General features: G+C 31.1%; 1 long non-coding RNA gene across 1 annotated transcript in view; it reads left to right on the top strand.

The window, feature by feature from the left end:
* LOC134707207 (uncharacterized) overlaps positions 1-11761 on the top strand; it is a 43366-nt gene extending 31605 nt beyond the window's left edge. The window contains exon 7 of the long non-coding RNA XR_010105689.1: positions 11646-11761. This is a non-coding gene — a long non-coding RNA (uncharacterized LOC134707207). The remainder of the gene's footprint in view (positions 1-11645) is intronic.
* The last annotated feature ends 5436 nt before the right edge of the window (positions 11762-17197 follow it).

Below are 17197 nucleotides of genomic sequence, written 5' to 3'. Positions count from 1 at the left end.
TTAACTTTGTAAAGACTTGTTAATCTTAATATTTGTAGAACCACTGATCAAGGACCTTTTACAGTCTTTTCAGCATTCAGTGGTTAAGGATAAGTTACCTTCTTTGATTATTACATAGAAAAGATGTTTTTTTTTACTAATTAATGTAAATGCCTTACAAAAAGTCTTTATCGATGTTGATTGTTTTGCCCCAAAAAAATGAAAAAAAAGTGCACAGCAAAATCCAGTTAGGTTTGTAAACCATACAATGCATTATTATTTTATTTATCTAGGGCATGCTATGCCTTGAAACTTTTCCAGATGCACAGGTTTATTTGTCTGTACTCAGAATAAAATTTGAGGTGAAAATGCAGCCCTTTTAGCTAAAGAGTTCAAATGAACAAGAAGAATATGTTTACTCAGATTGATTTGAATATTGAAAAGTTAGTCAATATGAAAAATTAGAGAAATATTAATAATGATCAAAATGTTTGAATTGAAATAATGATAAAAAAAAGATGATAAATAGAAAAGAAAAAAACAAATACAGAAATGTCATATTCGTCATGATAAGTACTGAAAAAATAACAGCATTAAAGTAATGGCTCATTGCTGAAGATGGATGATAGCACTTAGGGAATTGTTATCTTCTCAAATCTTGAGAAAAATGTAACTGGAATAATATCATGGGAATTCAACCAAATCAAAATGATAAGAAATCTGCAAGTTTTTAACATTAATCTTCATCTGAAATATGGCAGAATTATATTTTATTTCTGACGGCAATATATACTTTTATATATAGTTGGCTAATTGATTAATGGATGCTACCCATTCTCTTGTAGACGTAAGCTATTTGTTTCTACTGAGTTTGTGAGTTTTTTATTACATCCACATCACTTTATATTATGTATAGCTTTAATGTACTTAAGGAATGGTTTACATTAACTCACGTGCATTAACTATAGTCGTAGATTGTGATATAAAAAATTCCTTGATTAACCTGAAAGGATGTTGTTTATAAACATTTACTGCTACAATAAAAAAGATTATATGAAAGAAATTCACATGTTCTCTTAGGTCATAAAAAGATATTTGTGCCATCCTTACTTGCCTCCCTTTTATAATAGAATTCATAGAATATTTACTGATGACTTTCTTAGAAATAAATAAAATGTTTACTTTGTAATTGTGTAATTATTGTAATTTCAGAAATGTGCACTTGATATAAAATATGGATAATTTCACTTTTGCTTTTTGCCTCATATTATAAAAGTTATGATATAGTTAGATACTTTACACTTTAAATCACAAAATTGAGCACAAGTTAAGATCTACAAACAATTGAATTTTGCTTATAAAGTTAGTAGACTGTCACTTTTTATAGGAGTGATTGCCCTTAATTTTTAAACCTCTTTTGTGTTTTGAGTAAAAATTAAAAAGGATAGAGAGAAACTTAACAGGCTTTAATGATGAGCAATAAAAAATAAACAAAACAGAGTTTTTTGTAATGAATTTATTTCTCGTCTTAAGTATGGAGAATGTCCTCTGTTGAATAAGCACATAGATCAAGGTGAGCCACACAGGCTCAAAATAGAACCTCTAGTTTTAAATGTTTTGTGCTCCTTGGAAATATAAAATATGAACAAAGAGGGTAACATTGGAACTTTTATTTCATATAAATTAATAATTTGAATCACCAGTTGCTTGATAAATTATCAGTCATTAATTGCACCCCATACTGTATGAAGAAAGTTTGCATTTATACTCAATACTTTTATTTTTCAAAAAAGTTTGTGATAAGAAAACTTACCCTCTGTTAAGTCCATGTAAATTTCATTTTATATGTTGAAAACAAAACAGTACATAATCTCTTTTTCAGTAGTGAGAATTATCTTCAATTGAATAAAGGAGCTAGTTCCTTTAAAAAAATATTTTTTAGATAATCTGAAGCATAATCGAATTATTAATTTTTACTTCCATAATTAGGCATAGTGGTAGGGATTTTTTTTCCAAAAAAAAACCCAAACCAAATTTCAATGCAACAAAATAAAAAAGTCGCCTTACAGCATGTGCAGTATTGGAAGAGTGCAGAAATATATGCATTAATAAAAAATACAAAAAGAAGAAATATTTTGTTGATTTTGTTTGTTAGATGAGTTTTTTACAAGTATTAATGCAAAATTTGTCCAATCCATGAAATTGAGTAGACACAAAAATCGTGAAGGAAAAAAAAGGAATTTAGAGTATTTCTTATCTCTTTTTACTGATTTCGTAGAATTTTGCTGTTGAAGTCTACATCTAATTTCTTCTAATATCATAAACAATGTTTTAGATATAAAGAAAACTTCAAAAAAAAGAGAAAAATCTGTTCTCATGTCTTGTCACTTGTATCATGAAGTTTAGAAAACATTTCTTTCAAACCAAGCTTTTATGTGCTAAAAAGTGCATTATCTTTTATCAAATGTTAACTAACAACTTCAACATGTCTCTGAATGCTGTGGTTTAAAGACAGCACATGATTTGCATTATGTCTTGTTTGAAAGCTCTGAAGAGTACCATTTTAGACAGTTTACAAAGCCATAATTAAGTCTTTAACCATTAAAATTTCCAAGGGGATTAGAATCACAGCATTTTGACAAGTAATATGTTTGTTAATCAGAACTTCAATTATTGAGACCTGATACAAGTTGTTGATTTGTCTTTTGGGAGGGACAAATCTTTGAAACAGCTGATAAGGGAGGGACAGATGACATGTGAAAGCATCTTTAAACAGCATTTTCCCCATTTGACATCTGTTACAGGAAAATTGAGATTATGTCTGGATTTTTGTAGATTATAAGTTTTTAATTTTGTCTAATTTAATTCTTTGTTGTTTTACATAAATTTATTGTGACAGTAAGCTACATCACATCATGGTACTAAATTTTGTGTTGATGAAAATTAACAGCATACTATTATTGCCAGTCCCTTGAAGGTCATCATTATCAGATGCTGTGATTGTTTCCTTCAAATATGACAAATGGTCTCTATTAAAACATAACAATGAAAATATTGCAAAATTGTGGCTAGATTTTGGCTGATTAAAGTTGAGTTTGTGTATAAGTTTGTTTAATATGAAAATACAGAAAATACGTATAAAACTACCAGTATTCAGATTTTTATACCCCTGCTTTAAAAAAGGGGGTTATACTGTTTTACCTCTGTCTGTCCTTCCGTCAGTCCGTCAGTCAGTCCGTCCGTCCCATGAATATTTTTCGTCGCATTTTTCTCAGGAACTACAATACAAGGATTTCTGAAATTTGGTTTCAGGGTTTATCTAAGTTAGCTACACCGTGTGATGCGTTTTCAGATTGATCACTTGACAACTTCCTGTTTACCAAACACTTGTATGATTTTACACATGATAGCCAAGTTGAAAATTTTCGTCACATTTTTCTCAGGAACTACAATACAAGGATTTCTGAAATTTGGTTTCAGGATTTATATAAGTCCGCTATACCGTGTGATGCGTTTTCAGATTCATCTCTCGACAACTTCCTGTTTACCGAACACTTGCATATTTTTACACTATTAATATTATCCACTTGCGGCGAGTATCATCAGTGAGCAGTAGCTCACAGTTTCACTTGTTTTTACAAAATTCAAGAGACAATAAAAGTGTATGCATATGATACTTACTATTGAAGACAGTGGTGGATACAGATATTTACATAAGTGGGGGCCTACTGACTGACCTAAGAGGGGGTTCGCTCTAGTCACGCTTCAATGATTCCCTATATAAGCAACCAAATTTTTTCCCAAAAGGGGGGGGGGGCATGGGCCCCCAGGCCCCCTATAAATCTGCCTCTGAAAGAAACCACTTGGACTTGCATCTCAACAAACATCAGCAATAATCAATTGATGATGATTGAAATGAAATTATCACATATGATGAAGGATTAGAATTTGAAAAAATGAATTATTAAAGGTTAGGGGAAATTATTATAACTGTAACTTTCTTTTTAGTTGTCCTTTAACCATTTTTTCACAATTTTCTCTGGCCAGAGAGCAAAAATGGAGAACTTTTTTAAGGGGGAGATAATTTCTATATAGACGTATCATTTGACAACATGTGTATAAAGGAAAAAGATCACTTATTATATTACAGATAACCATGTATAGGTCATAGAGATCAAATTTTTGTTTTATTCTATTATCTAACCATATGTTAGAAGAGTATCCTTTTTACAGTAATTAGGCTTAACTAATGAGGATAATGGTATTTTGCACCACCATCTTCGCTGATTAGATAATGGTCAGTAAGAATTAATGGTCTGAAACTTTTGATGTCTTATTATAAAATATTATTTCATAATTTTTTTTAAATCTTTCCAAGACTAGCTATTTTAAATTGTAGAAAACCCTTAAAACTTATGGTTCAACCACAAAATCTAAATAAAACTAGTATGCTTAAAAATTATGAATACCAAACTTATGAGTTGTGTAAAATCTGTGTTGCCATAGTTTTCTAATTTTGTTTGGATTTTGTGATTGAAACATTAATCATCATGAGATAAGTGGCTTTTTTCAAAAAAAATGTTGCATTCCAAAATTAAGATTATAATGGGCTAAGATGTGAGCCATAACAATTTTCTTCTTTGATTTTAAATATTCTCATCATGAATTACCAAATAATTTCCTAAAAAAATGGCTTAATACAAGATATGCACCAGAAGCCGAAATTAACATAGTCAAGGCAAGGTACTGTTGATTGATTTTTTAACTGGAGTTACTGCCCTTTAATGATTTTTATTTACTTTTTTTAGTGTTTTTGGATCTTGATAAGGATAAAGGATGGAGGGAGAAAATTTAGATCTCATTGGTATTTGATATTGTTATGATTGTTTATGGAGGACTTTAGATTTATTGGGAGGAGCTTTGGAATGAGTGAAGAAAATTTTATCCTGAATTTAAGAAAGATAATATTTATACACATGGAACTCAAGAAAAAAGATTTAAAAAAATCATTTATTTGTCTTGATATTACTTGAAAACCCTTTGAAATCTGCATGTTTAAAAATGAATATTTGTGTCCAGATAAAAATTTAGATAGAAAAAGGTAATAAAGAATATGTAAAATGGCAATTTGTTGGCAGATTAACTATCTAGAAACCCCTAGTTGTTTGTATACTTTTAAATGTACTTTAAAATTAGATAGTGCATACTAACAACAATAAAAACTGTGAAGAGTGCAATCTGCTGAGAAAAAAAACGGATTTTTTGAAGACCATATGTTATATAGTGATCTGTTCATTTATAATTTTACATTTCAACCAGTACACAAATTTCACAAAAACTAATTTGCAATAGATGCACCCAAGTTTTTCTGAGTTTCAATTTTAACAAATAAGATAAAGTGACACACTTCTTCATACAGATTTAACAACAGGTTGGACTTGGCATCTTTTAATTAATTGCATCTATACCTAATGATGTGTTCAACAGACAAATCCTTGTAGGCATCAAACATATGTTTTATGAACTTACTTCCTTGTAATTCTTTGTTAATTGCTGTGTTTTGATGTAGTAATTGGACAGATAAGTAAAACAGGATGAAGGAATTAAGGCAAAACACATTCTTATAGCTTAAGCAGCTTATCTCCAGTGGGTTTTAAATTTCAATTTACCAGAATCTAATGTTAGAAAGAGATTTTATCCAGACAGTTATATGGTTTGTCCCATCATAGTTGACTTGATTTTGAATTTTGTATTTCTTTTTAACTAACCTGGCCTGAAAGTCCATTTGATCCCACATCATTACTTGGTGTGACTTGCCTGACAAATTAGACAAGATTTTGTTGGACAGATGAGATGAGATCTTCTTCTTATTTGTGTCTGGAACAGATCTTTTGTAACCTAAAACTGAAAACCAAACATGGTAGCAGTTTGCATCATGGGCCGCAGATATGTCAATTATTAAATTTATGTCACCTTGACCTTTACTTTGGACCTTCAACCACTATAATAGTTAAACATTATTTAAGTGTGTTCAGCTCATAACTGTTACACTTTAAAACTAAGGCCGTGTTCACACCAAACGCCGTGTACAGTAAACATGTTTACATTTGGTTTAATGAACTGTACACTAGTTTCACATAAGATTTGTCCACATCTATACACCTTGTTTAGTTACCTGTACATAAGATTTGTTCACACTTGTAAACTATATGTCATTTAAATGTTCATTACGTAGAAACCGAATTCAAACTTTCAAACAACTTTTCTAGCAGTAAGGGAACGACCATTTGACTTTAAAAAAAAGGGGGATGGATTTTTCCACAATTTGATTAAAAAAAATTGCGTCATACAGATGATTAGAATGAAAAAATATTCTGAATCCAAAGTTTCCCCATACATTATAGTGTTAAATATTGAATTGCTATCATCGAAATAAATATTAACTTTCGCGCGAGAAAAAATTCGGACTCAGACCCCCCCCCCCCCCCCCTTTTGTTTTTAAAGTAAAGTGGTTGCTCCTTTAAGAAAGTAATTCTGGATGATTTGCAGTAGTTTAAAGATGTCTCGACTACGCATTAAAAAAAAAGGCTGCATCAGCTTGCTTATAGACAGAGAAAAAGAATTGCGATTTAAAGGATCAGTACATTTCTGTCTTTTCTGTTTGTTTCAAATGATATTTTTTCTACAAGTTTTTCTTTGGCAAAAGAAGAGGGTGATATATTTTTTTTTTATTTCTAATTGTATTTTAACGGATCAGAGATTCTACACAAACAAACAAGTAACCTCACCCTTTTTCAGTAATGCATTAATGAGTGAATCGTTGTTTGAAAAAATACCAGTGGCAAATATTTCTGTCAAGTGTGTACGTCCAGTCGATATGGGAAGCACAGGCACTTGTTTCTGTCAATATATGGTTTACTATCCATACTAGTACAAAAAAAACATTTTGTACTGGTATGGATAGTAAACCATATATTTACAGAAACAAGTGCCTGTGATGGGAAGACCTTTCCTAATAAATTATGTGTTCGGCAAAGATGATGGATGAGTCTTGATAAGGGGCTAAAAAGGCTACGTAAAGTGTTTTATAACAAATAAATATATCAAGTTTAGACAAATATTTCTGTAAAGAACTTTATTAATAAGTGTTATAAGTATCAATTTTATATAAAAATTGTTTCTTTTTTTACGTATAAATAGAAAAATTACAGTTTGGAATGCCTAGTTTTGTGTACACTGAACCTACACAAGGCCTACATCGACTATCGACTGCATGTAGGCAAAACATGATTTAAACTACATGTAAACATTGAGTGTTATCAATGGGAACGTAATTATGTTTAGTTTATGTGTGAGTTACACTAACATAACACTGAGTTTAGGTCAATGTGAACACAGCCTAAGGTTAACTATACTTTATATGCAGTGTCATCATGGGCTTCTAGGGTGCTTCATAAACTGAATTAAGATCATTCTGACCTTGACTTTGACCTTTGACCACTTTGATAGCAAAATCTTACTTAATTGGTGTCTGGTCCATAATTTTTATATGAATGCAAAAATATGCGCTTGTATAATGCTTTCATTTCGTTGCCAAAGAAGAATAAGGGTTTTTCTGTTCTGGTTTCTGGACAACTAATTCAGTATTAGTCAATGGATCTATTAAATTGTACCTCAAGGTTCCATATCTCACACAAAAGGATGTCTGCTGCAATCAGTAGACTCAAATTAAGCATAAATTAAATTTTGATTTCAAGAAATAACTTATAAATCATATGATGAACTATCACCATGCAAATGTGTATGAAAACAACTCTTGAAAGGTACAATTGAGACCAAGTTTGGGACCATATGAAGGGCAAAGACAAATTTCACAGTGCCTTATAAATAGATCTGATATTTTAGAAAAGTTTAGTTTTCAGACTATGTCTTCTAAATTATAAATCAGAGGTTTCAAATGTCATAGTTAGGATAATTCCTTTTTAGGTGATCCCTATGAATTTCAAAGTAACTAAATCAAAGAACAAGATAGCAGCAACAGATGATGAATAAAAGTAATTCTTTTCATACATGTAGTGTTGAAAATTGCTTTGACTTCAATCAGAAATTTATTTGTCTGATTAAAAATGGATTTCATCCCCTTTAAAATGTAAATACAGTTAAAATTTAATGCCAGTAGTATTTATAAGTTTTTGATTCTAACGAAAAGCAAATATTTAAATCATACTCCTTGAAGACCTGGTGAGTCAATCTTATTTCCCTTGGGATCTCCAGATCATCAACGAAAGAAAAATTGTTCAAATCAAGCAAACTTTATATGGATTTATGAAAACACTTTTGACTAATTCTTCTCTGAGCTCCCCTTTTAACGTATTTAACAAAGCGAATATTTTCTACTTTTATTGTAGTATTAATTCTTTTCCTTGTGTCAATTGACCAAGACCGATCCATTTATAAAGACCTCAGAGACTTCTAAAGAAATAATTCCAAATTTAGAGATCAAGCTCATGTGCAATTTGTGAAATGATATTTGCCTAAATTGGATCAATGTAATGCATCATTTTTAATTGACGTCACATTTCGGAAGACATTTTGTGTTTTTTTGCCATTAAAAGAGCTTTGTTTAGTATTAAGAAGATATCTTCTGATAAAATGACGATATAGGAGGATCAACTTCATTTATTAAACCAACACGTTAAGATTATGATGCAACAACTGAAAATTACTACAAACTTTTGGAATATCAATCTTGCAAGTCTTCTTAACGCTAGTTGAAACATTACTAAATTTCTTTTTCTATATTTGGATATTTTCCACTTTTAAATTGGGTAACTATATATAATGCAAGTAAATAATTAGCTTTTGTGAGTTGAATTTATATAAGTCCAGTGACTGTGTAAAATTATTATTTTTTATTACACACTCTTTTTGGGGGTATAGGATAAGCAAAATCTATGTTTTTCATATTGCTATAGATACAATTACATATTTATATTTTAGCCTTTAGGCTTTTCCAGCGCATCATCTCAAAAATTAGCTAATTGATGTTGATATGTTTAATGACATATAATTGCCATTATGGCCCTTTTTAGTATTAAAGGTGATCAGAGGGTACATTACAATTGAAACCTTAATAACATTGCATGGGGAAAATTTGAGGTATAAAAGTTGAATTTTGATTGAGTTTATATATATTTAAACTTGGCTGACTTGCTCACAAATTGAATAATGTCAAAAAGACTGCATGTTATGTTTGAAATTGAAAGTACGAGTTAGCACATCAATTCAATTAAGTCTATAAAAGACAGAGACAAATAGATACATTGTATATATGTTTCTGGTAAAAATAACCAATTTTACAGACAATGTCAATAAAATGCACTAACAATTATGTCCAGATCAAAAAAATTATCAGCACAAAACAGAACTATGTCGCCTCATGTAGGAATTTATATCTATTATGTTGTGAAACTGGTTTGTACTGTGCTGCAAAGACCCTCACCAATGTAATAATACAACATTGAATTGCACTCTCATAACTAGCAATGTTTTAAGTGACTTCATTGATGGAAAAACTGTTTAGAAAAAAGGTGCTTATTCTTGAATATTTCATACTTTTATTTCCTTTTATGAATGTTGAATGTCCAATTTCCTTACAACTAGACTGACTAAATCTATATATATTCCTCAATAAAATCATTTTTACACAATTTTGTTCTACATTTGTTCTATTGATTTGATTGTTAATCTGAATGTTATGAATATTACATCTGTCTGAGTATGCCAGGATTTGTATTTTATTTTCTTTAAAGGAAAGTAATATTTGGGGTATTGTTCAGAATTTACACTTTTTTTTAGTTAATTTTTTTAAACTGTCATTTAGTGATTGATTAATTGCGTTCTTAATATTGCACAAAATAATATAAAAAGTAATGGATTTAGATTTCTATTTTAATAGTTCATTATTTTCCCCTGAATTTAAGATGCTTTTTCAAAATTACCTCCCCTGACCAAATTTCCCAAATATTTCGTCCGATGTTTTGTAGAACATGTGTATTTGTATCTTTTAAAAACGAAGGTGGCATTATTTGTGTTGTTATATTTCAGTATTTGATTGAATTATTTCATACCTAAGAAAAGGGACGATACTCACAAATGCGATAAGTAAGTGCTTTAATTCAGTAATAGCAGGGCCTTGGTGGCCCAGTGGTATAAGGAGTCCACTACTGTATCACTAGCCTGTCAATCAACAATGAGGTTGTCAGTTTGAATCACTTATGCGAACTCCCAATCTCAACTGTCTAGGATTGTGAGTTTGAATCACTTATGCGAACTCCCAATCTCAACTGTCTAGGATTGTCAGTTTGAATCACTTATGCGAACTCCCAATCTCAACTGTCTAGGATTGTCAGTTTGAATCACTTATGCGAACTCCCAATCTCAACTGTCTATGATTGTCAGTTTGAATCACTTATGCGAACTCCCAATCTCAACTGTCTAGGATTGTCAGTTTGAATCCCTTATGTGACCTCCCAATCTCAACTGTCTAGGATTGTCAGTTTGAATCACTTATGCGAACTCCCAATCTCAACTGTCTAGGATTGTCAGTTTGAATCACTTATGCGAACTCCCAATCTCAACTGTCTAGGATTGTCAGTTTGAATCCCTTATGTGAACTCCCAATCTCAACTGTCTAGGATTGTCAGTTTGAATCCCTTATGTGACCTCCCAATCTCAACTGTCTAGGATTGTCAGTTTGAATCCCTTATGCGAACTCCCAATCTCAACTGTCTAGGATTGTCAGTTTGAATCACTTATGTGAACTCCCAATCTCAACTGTCTAGGATTGTCAGTTTGAATCCCTTATGCGAACTCCCAATCTCAACTGTCTAGGATTGTCAGTTTGAATCCCTTATGTGACCTCCCAATCTCAACTGTCTAGGATTGTCAGTTTGAATCCCTTATGTGAACTCCCAATCTCAACTGTCTAGGATTGTCAGTTTGAATCCCTTATGTGAACTCCCAATCTCAACTGTCTAGGATTGTCAGTTTGAATCCCTTATGTGAACTCCCAATCTCAACTGTCTAGGATTGTCAGTTTGAATCCCTTATGTGAACTCCCAATCTCAACTGTCTAGGATTGTCAGTTTGAATCCCTTATGTGAACTCCCAATCTCAACTGTCTAGGATTGTCAGTTTGAATCACTTATGCGAACTCCCAATCTCAACTGTCTAGGATTGTCAGTTTGAATCACTTATGCGAACTCCCAATCTCAACTGTCTAGGATTGTCAGTTTGAATCACTTATGCGAACTCCCAATCTCAACTGTCTAGGATTGTCAGTTTGAATCACTTATGTGAACTCCCAATCTCAACTGTCTAGGATTGTCAGTTTTTCTACTGAAGTTTGGTGTTTCTCTCCTAGCACTCCACCTGACCACCACCAAAAAAAACAAAAACAGATTGCTAATCAAAATAGCACCATAGTGCTGAAAGTGGTGTTAAAGAATCAATCAATCAATCAATCAATCATTAAGTATAGGTAAACATTAGATAGAGTTATTGCATTTGAAGTTACATCATACAAGATAATTTTCTTGGATAAGATTTGCTGTTTAGGAGAAAAAAGTTCACAATTTTATAAATGGACTACATTTTATTTTCAGGGAGCAAGAGTGCAAATTGGAGGATATGAGGAATAAATTCAGTAGATAAAGCTTGAAATGTGTCAATTTTGTGGTGGATACATAAAAGGGCAGACACGCAGTTATTAGAGGTATAGTAAATCTTGTATGTTTTAATAGTCTTGTTCACTGAAGTGATGCAATAAACATAGGTCTTAACTTTGTATCAGCAACAGTTTCAAAATCAAAAATTAAATAAATTCCATCAAACTTTCATTTCTGAATGACATTTTGCACCTGATTTTTGGTGTTTCCTATAAAAGTAAGATGATAAGGACTTATTATTATCATATTTATGAAGGGAGTACACATCTTGTATTCATAATTTCTGATGAAATATTGACCTATTTCATAGAATATCATGCTTTTACAAAAAACCACTGTGCATTTATATTCCAGGATTGTTTTTTAAGAGAACAATTTTGATTTTATTAAGGACAATATGGACTTCAAATGGGATGTATGAATTTTTTTATCTCTCAAAGTATTTCTAGTTTTGGCATATGTGCTATAAAGTTGCAGGAAGGCTTTGACCTGCAAATTATTATTGACCCAGTGATGAAAGTTCTAGAAACTTGTATTACTTGTACTTTTCAATTTATTGTTAGCAAACAGGTGCTTCTAATTTTTTTTGATTTTCAACTTTTGGATCACATACTATCTTGAATATAGTGGTTTAATTTCAAACATTTGGCACACCTGAATCAGAATTTTATCTTGCAGACGGCAGTAACACCTGATCTTCTGCTGACATGTCAAAACATCCGTGTCATCCATATGTTGACTTGATTATCACTGAATATTGTTTTTACAAGTTTTATCTAGCATGTTTTGTATGTTTTGATAATCAGAGTCTTTGTTTGTTGAACAGCATTTAGATATATTTTGATTAAATGCACAATATGTTTCCTCATGAGAGCAAAAAAATATCCTGTGATAAAAAAATAAGTTGTCAAAAATTGTGTTAAATGGTATATTTATAGGGATTCCAAAGAGAGCAGATAGATTTGCCTTCCTTTAAAACTGTTATGTTTATTATCAGTTGTTAAAATAAATTAATGACATGTATTTGTTTAACATATTGAGGTATGTTTAAAAAATTAAGTCACTTTGAGCTGTAATTTACACAGTGACTCAGTTGTACTTTATATTCAGTTTTATTATGCAATGCAAGAACTACAAACTTTTCTCAAAAGTTAGTTTGATACCCCTTGGGTCTTTATTTTTGCCTTCTTTATTCATTAACATACATGATATGCTTGAAGGTACGGTTTTCTATCCTGAATCTGCAGTGTTACATGATAAAAATCCTGACCAATCTTAGTACTTTACCTTAAATCTTTTGGATGGGTAATGAGTGATACTTTGATTGGGGAGCTCAGTTGAATTGGCTTTCTGAGTAACTGCAAGCCTTTTATGTGGAGGCGATTTTTAGATGGCTACATGAGCTGTATGGGTTTTTCTCATTTTTAAAGGAAATATTGTTGCCTATAATTGCTTATATCCAGTTCAAATGGTGGATAGTTGTCTCATTGGCAATCATACCACATTTCCTTATTTTCACATTTACTTTCAACATGCAATTTTTTACAAAATATTAGATTGAATGAAGACAGTTCTATCCATTGATTGTTTTGCCTATTTAAGTAGCATTTTCATTTAAAGTTATGATAGTAAACAGCTTTTATTGTATAAAAAGTAGGCAATTCCACCTACACCTATTGTACTAGATTTATTGGATAGCCTCATCTATCAACATATACCCATTGAAATGATATTGGATTCAATCTCGGGATTCAATATAGATAATTTTACCTGATACTAAGAGCTTGCCATGATATTATTGTCTTGATTCTATGTTTTTACAATGAGTTGACACTGAACTTACACTCAAATATCTAAATTTCTTGTTGGATTGTATTAAATCACCAATCTTCTATTCTGGCAGGAGTTATGCCCCTTGGAAATATAGATTTTATGGAGAAATGCATTGCATTAGCAATTTCATTTTCTTGCATTTCTTGAAGAATATTTTTTTTAAAATTTCCCAGAATTTTTTTAATTCAGCAACTTAAGCTGTTCTATTATTTATTGTTAACCAGAATATTTTTTCCCTCAGATATATGTATAGGTGACTGAACTATAAAGATTAATGTAAAGAAAACAGAGAAACCATTGGAAGACCAGTGATTGAAATGCTGAAAAGTCATTTTTTATCACTAGAAAAATGAAAAGTATGTTGCATTGTTCTGGAATTTCTACACAAATTTTGGTTTTTGTTTGGACTTTCCTGATTATAAACTAATTGCTTTCAATTTAATTGTATTTCCAAGGTTAATTTGAGCTACTGCATATATCAATGTGTTGAAAATTGCAATTAAACAATTTTTCCACATTTTAATTGTGTTTAAAGTATTCAATAATTCAAATTGTTTGTAATTACTGTTACATATAAATGCCTCATGATGCAATACTTCAGGAATGATGGTAATGCTTGTAAAAATTACTCAGCAATTAAGAAAATGCATAAATGAACGATAAATATCACGGTTTTCTTAGTATAAAAATCTATTTTGCACCATTAGTTTTCATAATATTAAACATGAAACATTTTACAAATTTAATGTTATCTTCATGTTCACTTAATATTGTGATTTCCTCACTATGTTTTCCTTTGAGTCCAAATAGAAAACAGAATTAATTTGATTTTGTTGATTTCTAAGGGAAGTGTTCTAATGCATTTACAAAAATGCCAATCTCTGGTTCCGTAGTTTCTTGAATGGGAATTTAGCTTATATACCAGCTGACAAGTACACTGATCATTGTTGATTTTTAGCTTGCAGAGATCGCTTTCAAACATGCACAGAAAATTGCAAGGTTAACTACATGAATGTATAATAAGGAATAATGTAACTCGATGACTTAATAAAAATGTCAGTATGTATCTTGAGGCTTTGTTCTCCAGAAATGGGATGTCAAGGGACAGCAATTTATGATAGACATTGTTTTGATCGTCCTCTACATAGCTATTGAATGATTATCTTTTCATTGATTAGAGACCACTTGATATGGAGACGTGCATATATAGAAAATTTAATCAAGAAAGCATGTTTGAGGTACAACAGATGAAAAGATCTTGCGATTCTATTTCAATTCTGATATTTAGACTTGATATGATTACCTTTTATCTAAGAAAAAAGTTGACATAATTACACTTAAAAGAAAAATGGGTTTTTAAATGGTCAAGGCATAACAAATTTTGTTAGAATATAGAAGATGAGGTATAAGTGCCAATGAGACAACTCTCCATTCAAGTCACAACTTTAAAAAGTAATTTCTCATAGGTCAAAATTAGGTCTTCAACACAGAGCCTTGGCTTTCATTGAACTGCAAGCTATAAAGGGCATAAAAATTACTAGTGTAAAACCTGAGTCAAACAGGAAAACCAACGGTCTAATCTATATAAAAAATAAGAAACGAGAAATACTTATGAACCACATCAACAAATGTCAACTACTGAACATCAGATTCCTGACTAAGGACTAGTGCAAAAAATTCCAGTGTTTAATTGTTTAAATGGTACCAAACCTTTACCCTTATCTGAAACAATTTAGTGTAACATCACAACATAGAAAGACACACTATAAAATAACTCAATCAAAAGATGTTGTGATACTTTTTTACAGGTTATATGTACTACAGGTAGCACACCTATTGCAGCTCTTCATCCTTATAAATTCCCTAAACTAGACAGAGCCAAAGAATTTGCATCTGGCAGCAAGGTTTGACTTGAGAAGTGTTCTTGACTGACTCGTTTTATAATTGTTCCTAAAGGTAAAGGTATAAAACCACCAAATCATAGTATTAAGTATGTCGCATCTTAAGTTGCATACAGAGAGGGACAAAAATAAATATTGCCTTGTAAGGACCGATTTTGGCCTCTAATTTCAGTTTCATCTGACGAAAGATTTTGACCACTTTTTAAACACTTAAGTGTCTATGTCATATAATTCAATTAATTTATGTGAAAGATTTTAACTTATTTCGTCATTAGAAACGGTCCGATTCAAGCTCAAATATGAAAAATCTACCAAATATGTGAAAAATGTCACTTTTCAGATGGTTTTTGACAAAAACAAAAGTGGCCCCATCCGTGTTCATCCTCAATCTTTATAAATGTTATGTATTATCATCAAATACAACTTACATTTCAATATTTTGGATGAACACGAATGCGGCCACTTTGGTTTTACACAGAAACCGTCTTGGAAACCGTCTAAAATTTAAGTGTTAACCATAAGGGAAACAACTCATAAAACCAATCTTTAATTAAAAAGGTCCATTATGAAATTGGCAGGTAGTTTTGTATATGATATATTAACTATATAACTTTTCTATTTTGAGTGATATAGAAACTGTGTTTACACAGATGAGATATGGACACAATACATTATGAACCAGACAATTATCTACTTCAAAGTATAAAGGACTGTAGAAATTTTATTATTTTTTTTTAAACACTGAAAATGAAAAAATTTCAAAGAGACCCTCATAAAGTGAACGAGTTCTCAAGGACTTAGAAATAAGCAAAAGCTAATATGGTGATAAAAACAATTGCATAAATGATCAATTGCCTCAAGTAACATTTAGAGAATTACATAAGGACAACATCATTATGGTCCCCCAACGTGATATAGAAACAAATATCATCTGTGAAAAAAGTAATAACAAATTTCCATTAGTTCTGTATTGTTTGATACTAATGTCACATCAGATAGAAATGCAATTGGATCCTTGGTCACTCATCCTCCGGGGACTTAAACGATGATTTTCTGAATGGATTCATCATTGTTCCAGTAATAATATCATATCCGTGTTAGTTTCACTGATTTCTCAGTGGTCATTCAAAGTAATTAGAGAAGCAAAGGGATTAATGAAGTTGCACAAAAGTAATGCCTTGATTTTTGCATTATTTGTAAATTGTCAGGACAAATGTTTGTCTTGGGTCATACAAATAGCAATTAAGAATGATTATTTGTAGTGCTTTCATACTTCACAATAAATGAATGTATTGGGAGTTAAGTTATGTTACCCTGAAAGAATGAAATGTTTAACTTGTTTTCATTCTGTTAATTTTTAACAAATTGTTTCTGAAAGGTGAAAACAAAGAACTCTGTGTCATATTTTCAACATTTATATGATCTTATATGCCTTGAGGCCCTTGAGCTTCAAACAGTAAAACTTATACCAGAATTATGTGCTTCGTTTCCCCTTACTTTGATTATTCCTGAGAATTGATTTTTCTGCTATCCAACCATACTTATACCGGTAAAATTCCCAAATTGTGTCTATGAGATGAAACATTGAGAGCATATCTGGGAACCAGAACACATACTGTAAAAGCAGAAATTTTCATGGAGGATTTAATTTTGTCTATTTCGTCGGAAGAATATATCCACGAAATTATAATATTCACGAAAATTTAACCTCTGTATAATACCACTTGAATTTAAGGAAACCACTAAATTAAATCC

This window comes from Mytilus trossulus, chromosome 1 (genome assembly GCF_036588685.1).
Source record: "Mytilus trossulus isolate FHL-02 chromosome 1, PNRI_Mtr1.1.1.hap1, whole genome shotgun sequence".
Taxonomy (NCBI): Eukaryota; Metazoa; Mollusca; class Bivalvia; order Mytilida; family Mytilidae; genus Mytilus; species Mytilus trossulus.
Note: the sequence above shows the minus strand (reverse complement) of the source record. Positions and strands in the feature narration are given on the sequence as shown.